Source organism: Cryptomeria japonica, chromosome 4, assembly GCF_030272615.1.
Source record: "Cryptomeria japonica chromosome 4, Sugi_1.0, whole genome shotgun sequence".
NCBI classification, from domain to species: domain Eukaryota; kingdom Viridiplantae; phylum Streptophyta; class Pinopsida; order Cupressales; family Cupressaceae; genus Cryptomeria; species Cryptomeria japonica.
Window position 1 is genome coordinate 771,564,770 of NC_081408.1, and position 12,874 is coordinate 771,577,643.

A 12,874-nucleotide genomic window follows, 5' to 3' on the forward strand; every position below is an offset into this window, starting at 1 on the left:
TTCCTTTTGTAATGAGAAGTGTGCTCTAGGATGTTGGCCTTCCTGCAAGTGTAGGCCCCTCAATTTGTAATCACATACTTATTGTAGAAGTATTATTTGACTGTGGGTAGGCTTCCCACCGTGGTTTTTCCCTTTATCGGGTTTTCCACGTACAAATCTTGGTGTCATGTGGATGGTATTTATTCTCTAATTGTTGCTTGGTATATCTGTTGTTTCAGTGATTGGTTTATGCATTCCAATATTGATCTTTTGGGTTCTGGTATTAAATTTTTAATTGCTTAAGGTTTCGGTAATATGGTCACACTTGATTCACCCCTGCCCCCCCCCCCCCCCCCCCCCTCTCATTTGACTTCCAGTTATTTGAACTGTCTAACATATATGTCATGGACCCCACTAAACAGTTCTAATAAAAATTCCACATAGAGTAATAATATAAATATTTCATAGTGATGATGAAAATAATTCTAAGTATAAGCATGTAAATTTATCACTTGAAGGTGAGTCTCACAAGCCATAAGAAATGTCTAGATTATAGGCTTGTAATTCAAACTTAAATAAGAGGAGATCACAAAAAATTCAACTTCAAGGAATTAAAAATTTATACATATTAAAACACATATATATATTTTTGGAATAATGTAAATATGTTTTGCTAAAAATATCTAAGGGTTTCTACTAATTTGTTCCATGTTTCCATGTTTGTACCTAATTTTGAAAACCATATTGGCTTCTATATTTAAAATATTTGACTTCGTGACAGATATTTCTCAAGATTTATATGGAAGATAACTATAACATGATTTTAATCAAGAAATTTTCTTGGAATTATGGTCCTACCTTTCTTGGGGAGGCAACTATTACCTTTGAACCACTTATGTTGATTTTTTTATATTAGCTTTTGTGTTCTTATTATTAACATTTTGAAAAGATTATACTTGTTTTTTTCCCTCTCTCAATAAATATTAATACTTTCTTAATTTCTTTATTACCTCTCTCACATGGAAGGTTCTCCTCTTGAAATTCTCTTTTGATCTTTTTACAAGCACTCATAATTCATCTCTTCTAGCCTTCTAAATTTATTGTGCCCTCTATTCTTGTAAAAAAATATTTTTGTTTTCTTTTCGAAATGTGAATCTCTCCTCTTGAGAACTTGTCATCTTTGATGCAAGAGAATCAACGAGCTTCTTTTAAATTTCTTTTCTGATCATGCCTATTTAAATTATATTTCATTTTTTTTTAATCTTTTCATGTGCAATAAAATAAAGGTATCTATTTTACATATATTTGTTGATTAATCTTCATATTATTATCTAAACCCCAAGAAAATAAGTTAAGGACACACTATTTCTACTGACTACCCATTCAAGATAAAAAGGCCAAATTAGTTGCTTGACTATTTTAGTAAATTCCTAAGAAGCCTTAACCATTGTTTTATCTAGGTTAGTTTGCTAAATTCATCTCTCATTGAGCTATAGTTTAACTATCTTCACTCTTTTTATATTTAATTATTTTATTTAAATCAACTACTTTAATTCATTCCACATGTTTTTTTGTGTGTGCACTCTTATTTGATAGGCTTTTAACTCATTGTATTATCATTTTTTATTCTTTTGCATTAAAGAGGTCAAATTAAAAATAGAAGAATAATCATAATTGTGGTAGCATCTGTACACAACCATAGTTCCTACTCTTTGCAATGCATGGAAATCAGTATAACAAAAGATAACTCAAATATTTTTTAGATTCATTCGCACACATCACATAGAAGTGATTTAACATATTCAAAACTATTTCGATAATCTTTTTATAATTTTTTGTAATTGAAAATTACAATAATTTATATTTAATTACAATATATAATATTCAATTATAAAGAATTGGTGAATATATATTAGAAAAAGAATAACAATCTAATTCCCACAAAAATGAAAATATTAATATCAAGAAACCTTCAATAGCTTTATAGAAGCCTCTACCTCAAACACTAGCAATGTGCATAGATTTTCTTATGTTGCAAAGTCATCTTGCTTAGATGCATGATAAAAAGTATGGAAAGGCCCAAAATCCACCCATATACATAGAATCAAAATGACTAGTTCACACTATACAAAAAAACATTGAAGATGACAACAATGAAAAAGGAACCAATTATGAAATACCAAAGTAGTGAAAATCAAAATAAACACAACTTGAAAGAGGAAAAGTTGACACCAATAAATGTTTCTTTTCTTTTATATAAATCTGCACACAAAAAGAAAGGATTTTTTTTTTTGTTTTCCATTTAAGAGGGCTCGCTTCAGTCAATTCCTTGTTTTGGCCTTTCGACTTCCACAACTAGAATTTTTGAATAATTTTTGAAAATAAAGATATAATTACTTCAAAGTAAAATGTAATGGATAATGATGTATAATAATATAAATAGTTTATTGTAATAATTAAGGTTTTTAAATGAAAGCATAGAATAATAAATAAGAGAGGAAGGGACGTAACAAAAATTTAAAAAAAAAACACTTGGAAGCTATGGAAAACCTTCAAAAAAGATTTTATTGCTTCTACTTAGGGATAAATTAAAGAAACCACACCTCGGACAAAAGTGTAAAATCCTGGCAAATCAAATATTATTTTTGAGGGGAAATTTTCATATTGATGACGAAATGATTTTCAAATTTGGAAAAAAATTTAATTTGTGTTGGCGATTTTTTTTTTGTAGGTTATGACAATTCCATAAAATCCTAGTGAATAATTCATTATTGTGTGGAGAAAATATATAATGTTGGAGGTGAATGTTTTTCATTTAAAGGAAAAAATATGTGTATGGGTGAAAAGTTATACTAAGAAGGAAATTTTTTTAAGTGTATTGGCTATTTCTATCTATCATTTGAAAATTATTTAATTTTATTGGCTAATATTTTCATAAATTTATTGCCATTTTCCTTATCTATTAATAGCCATTTCATCATCTAATTAATGCAACATCATATCGAGTCCGGATTCTTCACGATGTATCGATAAGAGAGATCTCATCGACACGTCACACATACCTAAAATCCATCAATGATTTAAAATCGTTCGATGATCATAGATCAATGGCTGAAGTTTTATTTCGGCCCAAATTTCTGAAGAGAATGTAGTTCTCTAGAAAGTCCCCAGAATGGAATTGGAGACGATAGACACATATCAAATCTAATCGTGTATTGACATTTATTAATGTCTTGTCACTAACATTCTCTAACTGTGATCTACTCATCACACATGACTTCCAATCTAGTAATTGGTAGTGGTTTACGGTTGTTTCCAATTTCGCACACTCATGCATTTATGAGAAAGATTTATTGAGAGATACAAAAGATTTATAAAAAATTAAAGGACAAATGAATTAATACGGTTCTTGAAGGAATTTCTAGTATCAAGATCTATTTATAGACGATCTCCACTTCTTTCTTCTTCTATTCGCCTTTGGTAGATAAATTGTTAGAGCTGATGGTAGTTGAAATTTTGCCTCTAGTTTAGGTCTTTAGGCTGTATAATTTGGTATTTGGATTTCTAAAGATGGACACTCCTATCCAGTTGAGAAGCACATCTAAGGAGGACCCGAGGGCCTTTTTGGGCAACATCAAAGATCTAACTCTCCAATCAGTTTGTAAGGAGGTCAGGATGTTCACTAATGAGGCTATAAGGATGGTGTTGGGCTGAGATTTTTTGAGAAATGATAATAGATACCATGTTAACACGAACATTACATCCTGGTTTTTGGAATCTCTTCTGGACCTCGGAGGAGAAAAGGTGGATATGTTGATGTTGTTAAGGAGAGTGTTCAAAGAAGAATTCCTTGCAGACGATGTTACTATTGTCATCTTTGCAGAAGTAGGGGTGGGGATCCCTTGGGCAAGTGATTTACCCAAGATTCTCCTCCCTGACCAAAATGTGGCTAGGCAACCTTTTCTTTTGAACCTGAATGTTGAGAAGTGGACAATTTGTATAGGAAATGGATGTGGATTGGCAAGGATTTACTTCAGAAATGGTTTCTCCTGGATGAATTTCAAGACTACAGAGGGGTCGAAGAATTCTCAAAGCTACTCAACTTTGAAGAATTATACGTAGACAAAGGGAAAGATCCTTCGGGTTACCCATGAAGGGTTTCAGTTTTTGTCTTGTTTTTTGGATACCATTGGTCCACTGTCCAATGCTAGTGCCCTAGCTCCTAGTAGTTTTGTTTTTTTGGCTATTTCCTCATATTCTCCCTCATTTTGACTTTAACTTTTTGGAGGGATAGGGACTTTGACAGTTGGAAATTGTAAATTTGTGCAACATATTAATGAAAATTTTGCAAATTTTAGTTTGTTTCAGTTTGCCTTTTATGGATTTAAAAATATTTTCTATTTCATCGTATTATTAGTTCCTACCATGACATGATACTTAACATAATCATTATGTTCAAAAATAGCTTAAATAGTTATTAATTTGTGTTGATATAAACTTTTAAATAAATGTCAAATCTCATTAAATTAAATCTCGAGCAGAGAGAAAGGGAAATTCCATTTTGAACACAAGTTGGAATTAGAAGATTCTAGATATGGGATAGTAATTAAAGGAGGGAAGATAGTGTCGAACATGTTAGGTCTATTCTAATTTCTTATCTAAAGTTAAAGAACAAACTTAGTGTCACTTTTGAGACAACCTTTTCTAAAAGATATTTGAAATGCTTGAAAAAGAAGTATTTGAAAAAGCATAATGTCTATGAGCAACATTATTTCAACATTGCTGAGAACGAGGTAGAGGATGAAGATTACATTTAAGTTTTGTCAATATTTAGGTGTAAGTGATATTGATTTTTTTAACTATAAAGAGTTGGCTACTGCAATTTTGTCATAACTATCATGCTAGATTTGTGTTTATTTTGTTTGCTTCTATTTTGGTAGGTTGTTTACCTCTACTTTGTAGGTAGAGAGCTTACATGTTGAATTTTGGGGATAATTTTTTGTAGTCTTTGAATTGCAGAATTTGAAAAAAAAAAAAGTTAAAGATTATAGAAATTTAATTTACATATTTTAATATGTTTTTAAAATTTTAATATAAATGTTATACATTCATAAATATCTAGAATTAAATAATACACTTCTTAAATAAAATTAAATATTTTGTTAAATAAAAGTTAAAATTTTATTAAATGTAAGATTTTAAAGATGGAAATATATTTAATATCATTTACATAAATGCGTTTAAAATATTTATATCATATGATGCTTGTAATTTATAAATAAAATTATAATTAATTTAATTAATGATAAATAAATAAATATATTAATTTATTTTATATTTATTTTGAAGTACATTGCTTTATTCTAAATCTTTTTAATCTGTTTTTGTTTAAATAGATTAATTTCTAGTCACTACTTTGAATATGACTATTATAAATTTATAAATATTGGGAATACTTTTATCTATTTATTACCATTATAATTTTCAACATATTAAAAATAAAATATAATCAATATAATTTAAAAACTATTTATTAACATTTTCAAGACTATTATTCTTCATATATAATTTCGCGTGCGAATATTGTCATCCATTGGATGAGCTTAGATCAACGGTGTAAGGTGTATTTCGGGCTGAATGTGGGAACGATAATTTTTTATACAAACTTCTACTAGAAAAATGTGTCATTGAACACCGACACAAAAGAAAGGCTATGGCGCATGGGACGATGAAGTGTCAGGTGACATGGCATTTAGGTGGCAAAAATCCTATGTATAATGGGACCCACATGAACTAACAATGAATATGCAATGATATTGCCTTATGGTATGCACGCCACTGAAAGTGAATGGTTAACATTTAGCCTTTAGGCGACTTTAATGCTGGCTTGTGTGGACGAATTATGCGGTTGAACTAGTACATGTAGAGGAACGATGGAAGAGTTTGTGATTAATGTCGATGGCCACTGACGTTAGATGTCAAAAATTAGAATTGAGTGTGAGGTGTTTAAAGCTTGGGTGGATTGGAAGCTGAAGGGTCATAGAGTCTAGTTGGATTGCCATTTTCTTGGTATCATACTGTCTGCACTTGCAACATTGTCTTGGGTTTCTTAAGAAGCATGGAAGCCAATCTCTCCTTCCATACTAATAAGAAATTAGTCCCGTTTCTCAGATGATTTATGGATAGGAGGTCAAAAGGTTTGTTCTTGTTTAAGGATGAGCGGTTGTACGAGAGTGTGAAAATGTTGTTGGGAGAGGAAATTGTCCATGTAGGTCATCGCTACAGGATGAACATGGAGGCATATTCATTGATTGCCACTTGGGGTTTCTAGTTTGAGGACAAGGTGGAAAAAGTAAAAAATGCCCTGAGAGTTGTAATTGATTCAAACTACCTGTTAAATCTGGATAGTGTGTGTGCTTGTGTGGTCCTGAAGGTGGGCATTGTTCCCGAGGCAGGGGTGCCTGGTCCAATGGCACCGCTACAACTCATTTGATGGGTTGATGATGATTTGAAGGCAAGATGCAGAGCTCTTACTTGGAGCAGGTGGCAAGCCTTCAAAATGTTCTCAAGGTTGATGCAGTCTAATGAGGTTATAAGGTTCCTTTGTGAAGCGGCATGAGAAGAGGTGGGTCAAGAGTTGTGGCCGAGACCCAAGACTACCCAAGCAATGAAGTGGCTCTTAGAATTCTATAATGAATCAGAGTACATGTTGTTTCTAGGTTAATCCTGCTATGATCGGTGGTGTTTGGTGTTGTCTATTTGTATCTTTTTGTTCCATGTCCATTTTCTCCCCAACTTTGTATGTACGAGGGGATGTCTGCTAACAATTTTGGTATGCTGAATTGGAATTCTGGGGTTTCTGCATGTAGTAGGGATTTTGTTTGTTTGTTGGGAATGGTGGTTTTGAGGGTATTTTTTGCGATGGTAGAACTCTGGTGGTTTTAGTATACCACCTATACTTGCATATTTGTAATATTTCATTTCCAAGTAATACAATACAAAAAATTTTGATTAAAAAAAAAAAATATCATGCAAGTTTTGAAATTACATATTTAATTTATTTAATTCATATTTAAATCCTATTGATAATGGGATAGACAAAAATTGACAATAGATACCATCGTTCGTTGGATGAGCACGAATCAATGACTTAAGGTGTATTTTAGGCCAAATGTGGGATCTCTAAATTTTTTTGCAAACTTCCACTTAAAAACATGTGTCATTGAAAACCGACGCGAAAGAAAGGTTATGGCCCATGGGACGATGAAGTGTCAGGTGATGTGGTGTTTGGGTGGAAAAAATCATATGTATAATGGGACCCATGACAATTTTCAAAGGATACCATCGTCCGTTGGATGATCACAGATCAATGACGTAAGGTGTATTTCAAGCTGAATGTGGGAATGATAAACTTTTTTTGCAAACTTCTACTGGAAGACTTCCATAAATGATAAACATTTAATTATATAGTTAAATTCTAAATTTGTAATTGTATACTTATTTAAGTGTAATAAGTTCTATTTCGGGCAGAAGTTGTAAAGGATTAAAAAGTCTTCAAAAACATTCCTGAAAAGTGACTCGTGTGATGTGTCAGACTGCCAGTCCTCAGAATTTAGAAAGAATCAATGATTTTTTTCCCTGTGGCAGAAAATAGTTATTAATAATAATTTATAAAATTACAACACGATTCTAAAAATTTTGCCCTTTAGGTTTTACTTTTGAACTTTTGAAGGGTTTCAAACTAAGGGACTCATATTGGTATTTTGATTCTTGGACAAACCAGTAAATCTAGGGAGATTAAAAAATGGATACTAATTTGAGGAATGCAATAGAGTCTGTCTACACCAGTCTACTCAAATAGAAATCTTGGGTAAAATCTAGAACACCTACATCCAACAGTTTTTTAATTTTTGAATCTCGTTGTTTACCGTTTAGATTGTAGAACTAGAATTAGGGGTTCAAATTGAGGGTTAGAATTATTTTGAACCATTAACAGTACCAGCGATGGGGAAAACAAATAGTACAACTAATACCCAGGTAAATAAAAAAATAAACTTAATCGAACTAGTTAAAACAATAGGTTTCACTGATGAATACCATGATATTTATGACCCTGTTATCCATGGTAAAAAGAGAATCATAGAAATTAGACATGCATTTTCTAATAAGGAAAGCGATCCAGACATGGAAGAATATACTGTCTTTAACAAAATGTTAAATGCAAGGACAAATAAAATTGCATCATTATATGTTGGACTTCCTAGCATGATGTTACGTGAAGTATTCCCTTGCTTAGAAATTGTCATGGTCTATGCCCAAAATTATGATGAAGATAGAAAATAAATTATCAATAAAAATACTCAAGAGGAAATTTTATCCATAAATGAGGTTGAATTTGCTTGTTTGTTGAACCTAGGGTTTGAAGCACAAAACTCAAATGTCCACATTGATCTAGGAAAGATGGCATAGAAATATGATATAATTGATGCAAATTATAAAGATTCATTTATCAAAGCTCTAGTAGTGCCTAGTACTCAATTGGATCATAATCATAAGCCTCCTTATGATTATAATATTTTTGTGCCATGGGTTTAGGATACTATTTCCTTGCTAACATTTTGCCTGGGATTGGAAAATGATAGGGAAGTGGGTGCCAACCTTCTTGAAATGATTTTTAATATCCATTGCGTAACAGAACCAGTAAGATTTAATTTTGTTGACCATGTTGTTCAATCCATGCAAACACAATTACTAATGATTAAAATAGGTTCCTGTAAGACATTTAGGTTCACATCCTAATTGTGATATCTTCTTTTGTCAAAGTATTGAGAAATATTCGAGACCAACAAGCTTCACATTGAGGTCTATAAGATTGATGAGAAGACTCTAAATAGAACAGTCTCCAATATATGAATGGACACCTAAGATAAGGATGAATGATAATAGAAAGAACTACAACCATTTTGTAGAATTATTTTTGGCACCGATGTATAATGAAATTAAAAGCACTCTAATGCCTGGATTTCCTATGTCTTGTAGAGATTACATTCAACTCGAAAGTCAAATACAATTGGTTATCTGGTTCTTCATGGAAGAATACATTGTGTGAAGTTTTTACCGATCATCAATAGAACCCCACAAACTTCCAATACATGTGACAAAGAGGGTTTTTGCATTGGAATATGTACAACAATTAGAGAGCACATATGTACTCTTTCATGGTCAGCAAAAGAAGAGCCTATTTCCTCCTTGTCTTTCTCATGTGGAGGGTTCACATTTGATAGAAAAGCATTCAAAGTGGCACATTTTTTTTTGACAATTTTTAGCTTTGGTGTTGAGGGTCATTGGAAGTATGATCCACTCAGCATTATTCAAACAAGGCTTAAGAAAAATGGGAAATTTGAAAGGTTATGTCAACATGAAACTAAACCATTACTAGAAAATATTAGAAACATGGACTCCTGGGATGAGGTAAAAAAAGAGACGGAGAAAATTGCTGCTAACAATAAAATTTCAACAAAAGAATTGTCATTACAAATTATAGTATTGCACATAGAGAAAACAACAAAGAAGGGTATCCAAAATCAAAATGAAAATGGGATGTCCTACAATTTCTACCAAAAAGTTGCTAATCCATCTAACAAATCTATTCCCAAAAAAATATTGCAAGAATGTAAAGAAGGGCATTGGAATCAAACCAAAATAAATGATTTTTGGACTATGAGGAAGAATCTTTGTGAACCAAAGACCGGTGCAGACTTTGATGAAAACGACGAAGATATCGCGTTTAGCAAATTATGGAATATGGAGCATCCTATAGAAGGACATGACATAATTGATGATGAAAATGAGTATGTGGTTGAGGTCACACCAACAACTACTACAGTCTATGCAAAATTGAGTGGAGTCGATGCTTCCATGAAAGAAAAATATAGCAAAGGGGAAAACGTTGTGGAAAAAATGGGGATTAAAGGTGGTGGTCTAGGTCCCAGAGGAGAAGGCCCTTGGTTTCCAATTGAGGTATCACTTCCATCAAATTCAAAATTAAAAAACATCTTGAGAAACCAGTCATTACACTTGATTCATCAAACTCATCACAGAAAGGTACTACTCATTACCCTGCATCTCCATTTCAATTTGTTAGAGCTTCAAATCCCCCTTGTGTAGGCACTTAGATTCAATCACAACCACTACCATAACCTGGTATTCCTATTGGTGGTGAATCAAGTACCACTGCCACTAGTGTGGATGGCATGGGTACTAATACTAGGTGTCCTAATCAAATGCAACAACAAGATATCTCTTGCAAGAGGACAATAGTAGTAGATACTATACATAATCCTAGAGTGATCAAGGCAATGTGACTAAGAAAAAGGTTATGACAATAATGGCGAGTACAAAAACACCTTTAGAACAAACCCCTCAAAAGAGTATAAAAACTACACTTACAAGTGAAGGTGGGACAAGATTAGGAATGACTTTTGGTACTCCTCAAAATGCATTAGTTAGAACCACAGGCATAGGTGGAGCCTCATATATCACTGCAAGTGCTATTTCACATTTCAAACATTCAATTGCTTCAGAAAACCCAAATTTTTAGTGCAATGATTTATTTAATAATTTTTCACAAACAACAAATATAAATAAAGAAAAAAAGAAGGCATTGAAGATGGGTGCCCTTAATGTAGATTTAGAGGAACAACTTGCATCGAATAGGGTATTTCCCACATATGACCCAAACAAAGACATGATAGCGGTCATGGTTTTTATGCCCCCAAATAAAGATAAAAATCCACCATAGAGTCAAATAAATTCCTCTGAATTTCACATTAACACCCTCCAAATGAATTTTTCCAAAGTTCAAAATGTCGACAAAATTAGTGTGTCAAAAAATACCAACGAAGTGATCTACACTTCATTGCAAAAGATGGAGAGAGAGAAAAATAAGGTGGTGAAACAAATGGAAAAGTTATAGGCAGACCTGGCAAATGAAAAATCAACGAGGAAAGCAATAGATAACAAGTGCAATGAATTAAAAAAAAGGATAAAAAATTCAGCCTCTACCTCAACAATTATAGTGCAGGAATAGATGGAGTCATAACTGAAAGAACTAAGGCAAAAATTAGATGAAAGCATTAAAAATTTTGATTATGAAAGAGCCTCTACAAAAAAATTATATAAAAACCTGGAATCTGCTGCTACCTCAAACAAAATTTTACAGAACCAATTGAAGCATGAGACGGAAAAAAAAAACATTTGGAAGAGAAAGTATACGAAGAAAGAAAAAAATGTGCACAAATGAAAGAAGAGCTGCAAAATGCAAATAATAAAATTAAAACTTCGAAAGACGGATTGAAGAACAATATGAAAAATACAGTGAAGTATATAAAAGAAAAAATTTGGGGGCAACTAATGTAGAGGAGTGACTAGTTGTGTGAATGGTTGGAATTGAATGAAAGTCTGAGAGTAGTTTTTGGGAAGCTCAAAGAGCATATTGAGAAGAACAGAAATGTTAATTCAAAAGAGAATATTGCAAAACAAATTTTGCAATAAGTCTAAAGTAACAGTGACAACTATTTATCATCCAAGGGAATTAAGAGCCACATTGATGCCTCACTTAAGGCATCAACTATCATTCAAGAATGCCAAAAACTAAGGGAAGCACAAGAAATTTTGGATAAAGATGAGAAAACGTTATTCAAGATGCAACAAAAGACAACCAATTTGTTAAATCTTGGTTTGCCAAAGAGTGATTGTTGGTGTACTTATTTATTCATGTTGAATATAATTACACTTTACTTAAGTTTACTTAGGTAAATGCATATCATAGTAGTTTGCATATGAGACACTTAATGAGATGTGCATACATTGGGAATGTGTATGTAGGAGAATTTCCACCTTTTATGGTGTGATCTTGTTGTTACATTCCACCTTCAGTGGGTGATCCACCTCATGTGGAATATTCTACTATTTCTCCTCCCTACCCTTACCTACCCTTTCATCTTATTGAGCCACATATCATCATTGTGTGCTCTCTTGTCTCTTAGCCTTGCCTTTATAAGCAGTCTCATCTACATTGTATGTAACAATTCTTGATGATCTAGTTGATCACAATTTTCATCTTGATTAGAATACAATTTAATCTTATCAATCTATTTTTTCTCTCTATTGTACTTGTAAAGTGGAAAATTGGACCCTAGTGACTCCCCACCTAGGAGACAGAAAGGAAGTCACTAGGATGATTTTCACTTGGATGAACTTTACATTCAAAAGAGGGGTTGAATCAACTACATCCAAATCCAAAAGAAGCAAGGATGTGAATTTCGGATGGATTGCAAAGGTTGAAGTGTGTTTCACCCTCTTTTGTAAATAGGAAAGTTGATTTGTTGACTATGTGGAACAAAGAGATAGATTGAGAGAAATGAGGAGCTACCAGTTTGGGATCACGTTGTAACTTTGGATCTGAGATAATTAGACTGATACAGATCTGCCCTACAAATTTGGAGAAAAGTCATCAGGACCATGGCGACAGTGTACATGGTCCTCCACAAAATCCACGAAAAGAAAATGGTTCTTTCGTCTTTGCAAATGAAGCCCAAACCTGCAATTACAGTTGCACACCTGCAACCTACACACAAAAAAAGAGAAGAAAAGGGGTTGTGGATAGGGGTTTTTCTCAGTCAAACCCTAGTTGAGGAATCAACCTTGAAGAAAGTAATTGCAAATGCTTAAATGTAAGCAATGGAAATGTATACCTTGTTGATCTGCAACTTGTCGATGATGATTTCTTTGCTTCTTTAATGTAATCACAAGTGTTGCATGGAATGTCATGCAACATGACAAAACCCTAACACACACACATGCTTGCAAATGAATGTTGTAATATTTCTCCAAT